This window comes from Bombus flavifrons, chromosome 14 (genome assembly GCF_040668555.2).
Source record: "Bombus flavifrons isolate JBK064 chromosome 14, iyBomFlav1_principal, whole genome shotgun sequence".
NCBI lineage: Eukaryota > Metazoa > Arthropoda > Insecta > Hymenoptera > Apidae > Bombus > Bombus flavifrons.
The window spans coordinates 5,210,314-5,223,879 of record NC_138455.1 but is presented as its reverse complement, the minus strand read 5'-3'; the positions used below and the strand labels follow the sequence as shown (position 1 = coordinate 5,223,879).

Sequence of the window (13,566 nt, the reverse complement as noted above, 5' to 3'; positions counted from 1 at the left end):
CCTGTAAAATTCGTCAAATATTTTAGTAATTAAAATAATTTGAAAAATCGGGTTTGTCCAATTTTAGTTACTCTCTCCTTTGTTCTCGCAATCCGTTAATTTTGCATTCCACTACTTCTTTGTTGCTAGTGTCCGTGACCGTCGTGCAAAATTGCAAGCAACAGGGAAACTTATGGCCGTTTCTTCAAAACTTTTCCTATATATGTGTATCTCGCGTAAGGGTTTGTCTCTGCTATGTTGAATATACGTATATACGTAAGTGAACGAACGTTCATTGTATCTAGCATATCCCTTATACCGTCATATACCACACGCTACGCCGTGCGATAGTGTGCTGCCGTATAATCATTCGGCAAGCTGGTGTTGGTCGACGATACCGATGTGTTCGTTGTGAGATCTCGCTTCACCGCCAGCCCATGCCCATGAGTACCATAGCAAACGGCTCACTACCAATGTCAGCAGCACTACCACCAATGCATTGTATGGCTGCTACGGTCGGTTGAGTGTACTGGTGGAAAGTGCCGAGCGAGCGCTTGCGCTTCGGTAACTTTCCATTGTCGGTGCTTCTGCACAGCAAGAACGAAGAAACTTACCGAGAATCTTTCGAAACTTTGCAATCACAAATTGCTATCCTAAACTCAAAGTATCTGAAAATTATAAAATTTAAACAATTAAATATTTTTAGGCCATATTCTTCTCATTTTGAAGTTTTAAGAAACGGTATTAGCAAGAGTATAATACTTAAAACTATATAGGTCCGTTTTCTGTAAACTAAGTTTAAGACAGTACCGTACACATAGTTCTTTTATTTCGTATAACACATTGGGAATTTCGATGGGAATAGGTCCACAAATTTTCTGAGTTGCTTTGTACTATTTTCGGGATATACACAAAACGACAAGGTCAGCACTTTTAAAATCTGCAAGGCTTACGGCAGGTAAAAATTTTAAAGTTTAAGTAGCTAAGCTACCTAAGTTTAGTGTGGATGCTCGGCATTTACTGTCGGGGGTTGTACGAAAGATTAACCTTAAGATTAACGAAAGTCTTCAATAGTATATATCTCGAAATATGTTTGCCATAAATTACCCAACAGTAAAAATTAAAAACTAAAAGCTAATATTTCATACAAAACTTATCAAATTCAAATCTAAGAACAATTTCCTTTAAGGAAAAAGATCATCTAATGTAAAAGATAAAACTGAAAATATTAAGACACTCATTCCTTCATGCTTCCACTACTCAAAAGGTACTTAAAATTTAAAAACTGGAAAATGTCTCCCTAAATTAAAACTCAATCGTTTAGCGATTTCAATCTTTGCTCGCATGTGCGCGAATTTGCCGTTTACGTATTTTAAATGGCCATGGGGAAAACGGAATCTGGTAATTAATACGCGGGGGAATATTCGGGTGGTGAGAAACGAGCGATTATTGGGACTCAACCCCGTAGGCCTAGAGCGAGCTGTACATAATTTTTCGGGGAAAGAGGGGGCGGGGCCGAGGAGGAAGACGAAGAGAAAGGTTGGTTTTCTTTTGAAGCGCGTTTTAACAGACAACAGAACCAGGCAGCCGGCCATAAGCCCCGCATCATGGCCGTCGACTCACCGTTATGTGCCGAGCATCGGTGAAGCCCTCGTGCCCCCTATACAAAAGAGAGAGACCCGACCCCCTCTGTCCCTCGGGCGCTTGAAATTCAACCCCGGCACTGCTGGCCGCTCCAGGGTTGCCAGATCGTGTTGCTACAGCTGCGAGGTTGCAGCGCGCCGTTATCGTCGTTATCGATGCTTACCGCACACCCGGACAATCACCTAACCTCAAATTCAGCTATAGGACGAGTGTAGCTTGGTTCTGTTATCAGCACCGTCGAACCTCGGAACATCCCTGTCCAAATCGAATGAATAGTTTTTGAAAGCATTACGAATTGTCTATCTCACGATACGTTTTCTCTTTGTGTTTTCATACTCGAGTATTTTTCATTTGTGTCATTAAAATCTTTTGGTATTATTTGTTAACTTTGTTACGTTTTTTAAATCTTTACGTAGCAATTTTGTTATCGTTTAAATGAATGAAAAGATATTTGATGTTTTAAGAAAAACTGTAATATAACGTTAAAATAAAAAATCATGAATATTAATCAATGACTTTTTTATAAAACTTAAAGAACGTAGCAAGATTAATAGAAATCTCGCAAACGAATGATGTTAATAGAATGTAAATAATTTTATAATGGACTTAAGCTGCATTGAAGCCTACGCCATTGTTTGTAAGATCCTACATTGCGTATACATTATTACGGAACATACGCCCCATAGATTCTACGCCTTTCTGTTGGTGTTTCTAAAGAGCGACCTGTAACTCGCCAATTATTTGTCGTCAGCAACAGGTCACACTCTCTTTCCGTGTCTATGGTTTACCCGGAAGTCAGTATACGTGCTTCATAGAATAATAATAACATCACGTATGCAATATATCGTATATTCCCTGAACGGGCTAAAATGATACTACCTCCGAAATATCTTTCTTTTTATTACACAGATTATTTTTACTGTAATTTATATTTCTCAGAAATACCTAATTTTAATATGTAACTTAAAGAAAATAGGCAACTTTATTCATAAAAAAATCAACTTCCATAAAATACTCTACTTTAAAACCAAAATGCAAAAGTAGCAAAGATTTAAAAAATCGATGATTGAAAGGGATCGAAAGTGTTTCGTGAGATTTAAAGAAAAAAACGTTCCAAGAAACGACAGAGCGTGAGTGAAACGAGAACACAGAATTTTGATCGCGACTAATGCGAAATTGCGATTGTGACTAATGAAACAGAACAATGGGGAAAAAGATCGAAAGGTGTAGACGTGACTATATAGGAACGTATCGCGGCTGAAAATACGGCTCGCATGCGGAGTGACTATTGCTGCGTTCGATCGAACACGTGTACCCGATGCGGCTGGTATACGACATTGTCGCGAAGTGACATGTGGGCCACGGCGCGGCAGAATGTGTGCGAACGAAGCATAAGGCCGGGCAGCCGAGGGACGGGTACGGAGCTGCGCTTTATCGTGGGCCAATCCAAGCGCTGTGACCTTGAGTAACTCTAGAGAGAGAGATATATTTAGCTGTGAGCGGTTCGAGCTGCTGGTACTGCTGCTCTCTCTACCTATAGCTCTGTCTTGCACTCTAAAGTCTCTCTTTAGTTAGAGTAGAGGCTCGCAGCGGCGGATAATAACGAGGGAGTCTCGTCAAGGGAAACTCTTGGACACAAAGTTGTCCCTTCGCTGAAATCTTGCAGTCAGATTAGAGTCCAGGATTGTCGTAGCCATGGTTCAACTAGAGAGATATTTTAATCTTGGAATTATCCGACTTTGAATTATTTTTCTTTTTTCTTCAAGTACTGGAGTCACTTTTTCTTTAACTTTTGATGCCACGAAGCATTTTGATTTTAAAGAAATATTTAACTTCTCACGTAGTCGTTTAGAATATCGTAAGTGGATAAACGTTCGCAAACGTTTGCCATATTTTTATAGCACCGTTGGACGTTGCTGCAATTTCTTTCGCAAGAAGAATTTGAAGTGTCTTGAAGTTTCCGTAGGCTGCATTTATTATAGGATTATCTACTAACAAGAATGTTTCGCGTGAGTAACTTCAAGAAGGGTGATGAAAGTAGGTCTCTGTAACAATATTCATCGTTTTTAAATATTATTTTAAGACACCATTCATTTCTTAGCTAATATAATGGTGACGATATTTATAATATTTAAAACGTTTTCTTTCTCTTACTTTATATGTACGAGTCAATATAACTCTCCTCGCGGTTAATTCTTCACTGAAGAATTTTCGAAATACCTCTAGGCTTTGAAACAGCTTCAAGCAATATTATTGAATTCGGCAGTGTTTTGCTGTTTTCAGGGACATTTGATTATTCTGCTTTTTATTTTGGAATGCCGTATCGTGAACAGCTAGGTGACTATGATGAGTTGAAACCAGTTCTCCTTGGGTGCTTCGAGCCGAGAACTTCACGAGATATTCAGGGTTACTCGCCCCTATTTCCGTGAACCTTCAGAGCGTTACGGGACAATTGTGCATTCCCAAATTATAGCTGGTATTTCCGGTTGCTATCTTCGTTGTTCATCTTTATAAAACGAACCCTTCTGTAATTCGGAAATCATTCTATGTGAAAAAGAAGCTCGTAAAATAAATGGTCTGTAGCAGACCATTCGTTACAATGAAACTATGAAATATTATTATTATTACAATATACGTACATATGTTTTAAAATGTAATTTGTATTAGAGGAAGATAGAGAGAAAAAGATTATCATAGTACAATAGATTAATCAGTTGAATGAGATGTTCCAGAGTCAGAAACGTCTGGCGCGGAATTTAAAATTACTAAAGACGAATTAATTTTAGTAAATGTGAATATAACTTAATGAGTATATGTGTCAAATCAGTCCGTAAAATCATTTTATGAAGACGAAATTAAAAAGCTACCATTGTGACTTATCACGGACTAGTCTGGCAATAAGAAAAAGCATTTTAATAAATAAGTTATTAAGTTCAAAATGTTACGAAGTTGCATGATGAATTACCTCGTTTTCTTGACTTAATACATTAAGAATCCTGTAATTATATGGATAATAAATTGCATGGGATCCTGTTATATGCCTTCATCGCTATACTTTAATTATACATGTACTTCAAAACGAACACGCACATCGCCTGAAAAACTGTCATAACGCAGTACCAACGATATCTTGTTGAATCTACACTTGTTTTCCTCGCAGAATTCGTTTATCAGCCAGCGATACGATCTTGCTTTAGATAGCTCGCTTCGTTATCGTATCAGTCTTGCGAACTCTACTAAGAATTTTTCATCCTCTGCAATATCAAACTTCTCATTTATCCTCGAAAGAAGCAGCCACCGCTTCACCCAAACACCTACGAGCAGAGAAACGTTTCAGTAACTATTCACCAACTGCTTCCTATTCCTCGACTTACTCGATCACCATCGGATAGTACGAGCAAACGATAACGTTTATTCAAACGGACGTACATACTCTCTGATGCCAATTCAAACATCGGACCGTGACATTTGTAAAATCTGGCACGATGTGCAACAAGTTCTCCGGTGCGAGATCGATCCCTCCGATCGATCAGGCCGGCGCAACGCGGCAATGCTACTTCGAATTTCCACGGGATCTATTTACACGGAACCAACCAATAGTTCGATGCAACAGGCGAACCGAGATTTCACTCTCTTACAAGAGAGTACGACACATATACACACAGAGGCAGGCATATATATACATACACAGACACAGAGAGAAAGAGAGAGAGAGAGTGAGAGAGAGAGAGGAGGGAGAAAGGGGGGTGGGCGCCAGGGAACGAGAGAACAGGTTGGAAAAAGAAGCGAGACAGGAGAGGCGAGAGTGATAGGAGCGAAAAGAGAGCGAGAGGGAGTGCTCCGGGAATGGTAGAACGAGATAGGACATATACAACAGAAAGACGGAGGGAGAGGGAAAATCGCAAGAGCAGGAGATCGACAAGAGAGACAAAGAAGACATGGGACGGTTAGAGGGAGTGAGATAGGGGGGAAAGAGAGTGAGAAAGGCTACAAGTCTGTGCGGTATTCCTTTCAGTGTGATTGTCATTCATGCATTGTGAATCAGGGACTTTATTTTTAGAAGCGACTGAATGAAAGTGGAGTACCCCGTAGTAGTAGTATAATGTCAGTGGTAGGAGGAAGAGGTGGTGAAGGAGGAGAAGGCGGAGGAGGAGGAAGAGGTGGAGGAGGAGGAACGACGAAGAGGAGGAGAATGAGGAAGAGAAGTACGCGATAGGGGGAAGGGGTGGAAGAGAAAGAAAGACAGCTCATCGACGAGAAAGAGGGCGAGGGAGGGAACGAGGAAGACGTTCCACCGATCTGCGAGTAAATCGTACTACGTCCTCACACGTGCTTGCTCTCCCTCCTCCGTCACCCTTTTCCCCCTTTTCGCCACTACCATCACACGACCACCACCACCCTCAGTCAACGACACAAACTACGGGACACGCGAACGCAGAGGCACACGCACGTGCCCACTCGGACGCGGATGTCGTTTACCTATACCCCTATGAATCGTGACGGAGAATCGGTCGAGATGGAGACGTGGAGAGTAGTCACAGGGAACGAAACTCGTACAGTCGCTGCATGGAATCTAACGGCAGTTGCAAAGTCACCAGAGGCTGTTCGCGCAATTTATATCATGGTCATCGAGACTTTCAGTCTCAGAGAAGATATCTGGAGGATTTACGAGAAGAAGAGATGACTTTGTTCACGTTTCATTGTTCCTAAGTGTTCTTCGAGTTTTTGAAAGATAGAGGCTGAAGAGATTTGAGAAACGTATACTTCATGGTATTCTATTGAAGGAGAAGAGAAGAGTATTTAAGTGTGAAAACACTTGAATACACGTACATTCCAAAATCAATCTGTTTGAATCTGTACCAATCTGTAATAACGATACGATATAACAATCATACGTCATAATCCACAGACAGCTGGTACAAATTTTCAGGCTCCTATCATACATAAGTATCCTATCAATCGAGAATCAAAGCCAAATTCCTGTTCATGCAGTGTCATTCACCGCAGAGCATCTGAATGAAAGATTTCGAAAATCGGGTCTCGCAAGGAGATTCAGAAGATAAAGAGGTAGACAGACGAAATAACCTTCGAGGTCACGACTGACAAAAGCGAGACGAGGAAGGAGAGATGCCCGCACACATACAGCCGGACGTGTACACGTACATATCCACAGACATGTGACGCCGTGCGTAAGCAACGATCCAATAAATAGTAGGATCATTGACACTGTCCGCGTGGCTGGTCTTCAACCGTCGGTTGTACTACGATGTTTACAGTTTAATTCGAGATACTCGAAATGTCACGTGCGCACGTTAGGCGTACTATTCACGATAAACGTGAGTCTTTCCGTTTGAAGGAGAGGGAACGAGGGCGGGTCTTTCGGGGGAGAGAAGGGGCAGATGATTTGACAAATTGCTCGCGAAATGAGTCATCGAGACTCGCCTTGCCTTGCGCTGCCTCGTGTGTATTCTCTTCGGACGTTTCTCTTTCTCGCGTAGACAGTCGTTATATGTATATATATGTATGTATGTACTCAAGGTCCAGCAAACTCTATGCACGTTCCCGTTATCTGAATTGGATTATCAAACTGCGTGCAGCCTTGACCCAGGACAAACTCTTATCTCGTACGTAAACAGAACCGCGTGCATTCGATTTGCGTCATATATCCTGCACTGTGACTCGAAGCTCGCTTGTATTCCAGTGCACGTGAGTCGATTCGACGATGCTCCTGCTTAGTTTCTTTCGATACCGTTTCTTCCATGAGATTTGTGGATAAAAGAAATGTTTGTGGATTAACTGGTGAAATGAATTCGAATGGATTTGTTATGATGTTGAAGAAATGACGATGTTATACCTTCTATTTGGTTTTTATGGTTTCCTTACTGCCGTCATTTTTTAGTCAATTAAAGGTGTTGTAACATGGTAGTTTTCTATGGAGGAAGTCTGGATTAGAGGACTGATTATAGATTAACAGGAATTTGTTAAAAAATGAATATGTTGTTATACCTTCAGTTTAGTTCCTATGGTTTTCTTCTTGTTATTTTAGAGAGATTGAAGCGAATGCGTTGATTTTTGTTAATTTACAGTAATTCGTGGTAATAAAATTGGAGTCCTTAGTATCTTGGACAAAAATTGGAAGAAGATGAAATATAAAATAGTGGGGTTTGTAAAATTGATATGGTCCTTTTTTCAACGGAAAGATGTCAGCGATAAATTCAACCTGTTCCACGAACGTGTGAATGAAACGGGGTTGGTAATCTATGGCTATGTATACGCAGATAAGAGTTTTCATGAATGAACGCTTATTTTTTTTCCTTTCCGTAATGCCACCGAGCTTACGTGAATGGATGCGATGTTAATTGTCGGACTCCATGCATTTTCACGAGATGAAACTCCGGGAATCCCTTCATGAATAGGCAAGAATTCAATAGCGCGCTAAAAAAGCAAAGAAAAAGATAAAACAACTTAAAAGTACTCGTAACATTTTTTAAAAATAGCAAAAAATGACATTCTCTCTCTCTAAAATCCCAGGAATTAAAAATTAAATACCTTTTAGTTGTTAATAGAAATAATTTAACAAGTAGAATTTGAATTAAAAAATTATACGAAGAAGAAAATAATACAAAGAATAAAACAGCGTTTAAAGTATAGCACAGCACTGTAATCGTGACTGTTTAAACCGCAACTATTACTATTATTATCTAATCGCGAGATTTATCCTTCGCTTGAATGTCCACGTAATCGTTACTTAATTCTGTTAAACATTTTTCGAACGTAGAACATCGACTATTAACTCTCGCCTGCGATATCATCGTCGTCATCGTTCCAAGAAAATTCTTCGCAGTAAAGGTCAGAAGCACTTATGAAATCTCAGCATAATTCATGGCAAACAGTGTGCCACGATAGCGGCATCGAGACCTCGGTATGTATTTTTCTTTCTTCAAAAATTTGATTTCCTCGCGATAGTTTTGAACGAAGAGAAATTTTTGAACGAAGTTCAATATTTGCAAAGATTTTTGTAAATCTTTAAAGCAAGCTATCGCTTCTTCTTCGTTTACATAGTTACGATGTGAGATTTTACAAATCTTCTGTAATACGGCGATGAATACAAACACTTTCCTTTGTTTCATTTGAAAACGTTTGTTCGTCATTTCAAATCGAAAGCATAAAATCTCTATACTCTAATTTTTTTTCGCTTGAGAGAACAAAAATTGCGATTGATTACAATATTTTCTATTAATTCTACTACTCATAAATATGCAAAATAAAAGTTACACATACATAATATCACAAAGAGTACGATTTCCATAGTTTAATCTACTCGAAAATGTTTTTATAATCCAAAACAGTGATAATAGTAAATACCAACGTTCTTAAATTCAAATACATATTGCGAACGTAATGCAATTTATAGATGAACGTAACGTGATACCAAGTCTCAAGAGAGTCTTAACTAGAATTACAAGTTATCGATTAATAATTAATCATACGTAATGTAAAAATATAGAGCTAAACGCGGCGTATACGATGTCTAGATCAACTAGTCTAGAGGACTTGTTCGGCGAGATTACAAGATTGCTAAGAAGCGGTGTTTGATCGGAAGGGAGACTGAAATCGAGATGAGCGCAAGATCGAGTTGCATGTCTCGTATTCCGGATTCTGATTTCTCCACACCGAGCGAGCAGGATCTCAAATAGAATCTCATTGGCCACGAGGCGAAATGTTATCTCTTGTATACTAGAGCACGCATTTGGATGGAGAAGTTGGGCTGTTGGCTGATGATAAGATAACGCGTTCTCGATTGGCCAGTTACTATTCCGCAGCGTATATTCCAAAAATCTTTAATAATATCCGTTTTAGCCACAGAAATAATTTACCGCTGCTAGTGGATGACTAACCAATTTTAGCGATAATTAATATTCGTGAGTACGTATATTTTTGAGTTCTTTCAAGAAAAATAATTGTCTTATCGACAAGTTCGCTATCATTGTAGACTATTTTTAATAGTCCATAATTTAAGCTTTGTATTTTAAATTATTATATCTCCCGGTATTTAGATTGTCACTTCAAAAGTAAAATATTTGTTTGTACGTGAATATTGTATACGGTATTAATTTAACTCTTCAGAGGATCTTAACTTTGAGGTGTATTGTTTAAATGTTAGTTTGTTATTATTAAACTATTAAATTTTTAAGCACATTGTTTCTCCACAATCAAACAAAATTTTGGTCATTAAAATTTTGGCCATTGCTTAATGGCCAAAAAATGCACATTCCAATGAATACTTTAATATTCACTAACTTTCTACTTATTTCAAGCAACACGCCATTAATTATTAAGGAGGATTCAAATAATTAGCGCAAAGAACTACTAAACATTCTATGTATAGATTTTTCTCGATACTTTTATAGTTTGTCGGCGTTCAAAACGCGACAGTTCAATTGCAATCCGAGTACTCAATCTTAACGACGTATTAAAAGCTGGACATCGACCGTTACCCGCAGGCGCGTGGAGATGAATTGATTTTTAAAATCGGCTCGCTCGGCATTACGATGGCTCGTCCGTGAAGATATTGCGTACACGCTGATCACGAGTCGCCAATAACATTCGTCAGCGATAAATCGTTGTTGTGCAACCATAGCGTTCGTGCATCATGAAAACAAATCGCTGACGTTTGACACTGAACTCTTTCGACGTCGACGACGACAATACATGCTGGTGCAGTGGCAGGTTCTTTCATGATGCACACCTTCGGCTCGCATGTTGCCCAGACAGTCGAAATGAAATTAACCCCTTGAGGGATGCGGTGTTCGGTGCGGCCACTGAAAGAGTTCACCGTGAAAAGGGGGTTGAGCAAACAGAGTTAAGCGCAACAAAGGAAACGCACACGGAGATTCACGGACATGAAGGTTCTATTAAAATCTTAATTGCATAACAGTGGCGCACTTTCTTTCGAGGCCGAAAATTATACTGCTTGCCACAGCTTGTAGAATACTTTTTGGTGGTAATTTCTATTCAGATGAGATTGGAAATTGAGACTTGATGTTCAAGACTTTTTTTTAGAAGTTAATTTGGCTTAATTCTTGTAGTACAATATAGAAATATTTAAGATCTTTTAAACTCGTAGTTTCTTTACCAGAAATATAATTGCAAGCAGAAGCAGTACCTAAAAAGTGAACGTGATAAATTTTATAAAAGTATTTAAGCTTTATATTAATTATCATATTGCATAAAGTAAATGTAAAATATTCTGTAGTAAACGAGGTCTTCAAGAAATATAACAAAGTTAGAATAAAATCGATTTATTAAATTGTTTGATAAAAGAACTTTCGTTTCATCAACACACATACCTCATTCTTTGCAAATTGCAACATGCACAAGGCAAGATTTATATAATTGCTGAATTTTGTGTTTATACTGCACATACTACGCTTATTTCATTCATTTGCCATTTGATCCTCTAATAAGAAAGGAAATTGGTAAAGTACGATTTAAGTGACTGGTGCTCCGTTAAGCAGTTCTCCACTAATTGGATTTTCGAGATGACTTCTGAAAGTAGCATGTTATTTTCTGATCCAATATAGTATCTCACTAAGAAATAACGGAAAGTCTGAATGACGTTATCGTCCGAAACAGTTACGATATTGACCTGTTAACTGGGTCACTTCTTAGTTAGAAACACCTTTAGCCACCGAATTAAAAATTAAATACTATAAATCAATTTTATTCCTCGTAGAAAATAAATAGATACAATATAATGTATTTGAATTAGAAATATAATAATTTTAAATAAACGCGTTAAATAGTAAAATATGCAAATTTTATATTTTTTAGAATTATAACTTTTTGGATTAAAATTCAAATGGATGAAAAGGGAAGAAAATCCTTAAGATAAAAATTCCATAGTTTACCGATAAAGAAGGCAGTCTCAAGTTATCAATGATTAAATAACCTGCTTTCGAAAGAAAGCCTTAATTGTATACGTTTTAAGTAGTCAATAACGATTACGGTCAGTTTTTTCACATAATCCTTACACGCCAATTGACGTCATTTTACGCAACGCTGGATGCGAACCACTATCGATTCATATACAAGATACACACATGCTGTGTGTCGTACCAAATTATACTTTGTTCACAAATTCCTTGATATAGATGTTTTTCTAATTCCCGGAAAGTATTCAACTATATTACCTAAAGTAATTGAAAGTTTACCGTAAAAACAATATATACAATACACATAATTGATATATAGAACTTTCCTTGTGAGGTGGTTTCTTTCTGATACTTGATACAATTGTAAGAAACAGAATTCAATTTGCAAAGAGCTATGAAGAGGAAAATAAGTAGGAAATCATAAAGAATATCTCTGTATCGTGCCATAACGCAATTCATAAAATAATGTTAGCATTACCAAAATTGAAAGAAGATGAACTGCAGTATTAACATATTGATCGACGTATTTTAAAATAGAAGAGGTCATGCACAAGATGTAAAAATAAGGTGTTATGTAGCAATTACTGCGATGCAGATTAAATGGAGTTTCAAAGAGAAGATCGACACGGTAATTGGCGAATGGCCGAATGAATAAGCCTAGGTCATTTCTCTTTTGCGTACAAATTGCAAACTTTATCATATGCGAATGATCTACGGCTGTAGATCGGCCGAATACTACCTTGGATACTGGCGCATTCTCGGTCGGTAATTACGAAAGTCAATTTCGCAGGTTCACTCTTCTCTTATCTACCCGACCTCTTCGAGTGGAAGTCAAGTATGTATATTATCTCTCCTTATTGCTGCGTTTCGCTGCAGCACTGAACAACCGGAGGACTACATGTCGATAATTCAAAAACCAAACGCGTTTCGAAAAGTAATTTACTCCTCTAACAATTACAGTAGCATGTATTAAATATTTAAAAATAAAAGAAAATATAGGAACGTCAACGACGCATATTAACATATTCTACTGATGGTATAAATTAATACATAGTGATTATTAATTGAAACATTTACTGTGAAATATTCAATAATAATAATAAATATATTTAATTCCGATAATCAACCGAATCTTTGTACCGTGTAATAATAACAGTGACTCTGCATTATTGCGCATGCGTAACACAATGCAACGAACAATTTTTGAAATGAATTCTACTTGTATTAACCAATATAAAACATTGTATCTAACCTTTTTTCACCCTCGTGTTCTTTTGTCTTTCTGTAATTAATGTGAAATTATGCTTAAAATACATAAAAGTATTAGGTGAAATAGATCTGAAAACTTTCCGTGATCGTAAATGTTTTATCGTTTTACTATCCTTTAGTCAGTAAGTCTAGTGGAATGTCGGAGTTCTGTGCCAACGCAGCGCACGTTTTAAAGGTACGTACTGTGGATACACCGAGATCAGACTATGGATTATAACCTCGCTCTCTCTACAAGGATGCCATGCTCCGCGGTTTGCGCTAATGAACCAGCAAGCCTTTATGGTGGTTTTATTCTCTTACGTCACCAAATTCATCGGCGCGGCCTCGGTTCGCACGTAACGCCGGACCTCTGGCGGTTTGTTCTGGAAGCAGGCCAGCTAGGCCGCGCCGAGCTAACGAGTTTTTTTCCGGCGATAAAGGCTGACGCAAAAGTTACCCGGGAAACAGCAGGAAAATCGCCGCGCTCTATACCAGAAGGCTCGCTTTAAACATTTAAACCTCCGCGCTTTGAGCCATACCGCTTTTTTTTTTAATGCTTTTCTTAGAAATATAATACCTACTTATAAAGTATACTTATAAAATATAACATCTACTTATAAAGTATACCAATCAACTATCACAGAAAGAAAATTATTCATGTTTTATTACAAAATTCTTAAAACTAAAACATATATGAATGTGCCATGAAAGTCAAATATTTCAAAAAGTATAGTAAAAAGTTAATATTGTTTATTTGACA

At 38.0% G+C, this 13,566-nt stretch overlaps 1 long non-coding RNA gene across 1 annotated transcript; it reads right to left on the bottom strand.

Moving 5' to 3' along the window:
* Nucleotides 1-2,235: 2,235 nt before the first annotated feature.
* LOC138186824 (uncharacterized) lies at nucleotides 2,236-13,362 on the bottom strand. The gene is made up of 9 exons (XR_011175002.1): nucleotides 13,011-13,362; nucleotides 12,298-12,503; nucleotides 10,974-11,172; nucleotides 10,027-10,789; nucleotides 7,630-8,058; nucleotides 7,478-7,553; nucleotides 4,589-4,937; nucleotides 3,778-4,148; nucleotides 2,236-3,668 (listed from the first exon to the last, which is right to left on the bottom strand). It is a non-coding gene; the product is annotated as an uncharacterized LOC138186824 (long non-coding RNA).
* Nucleotides 13,363-13,566: the final 204 nt, after the last annotated feature.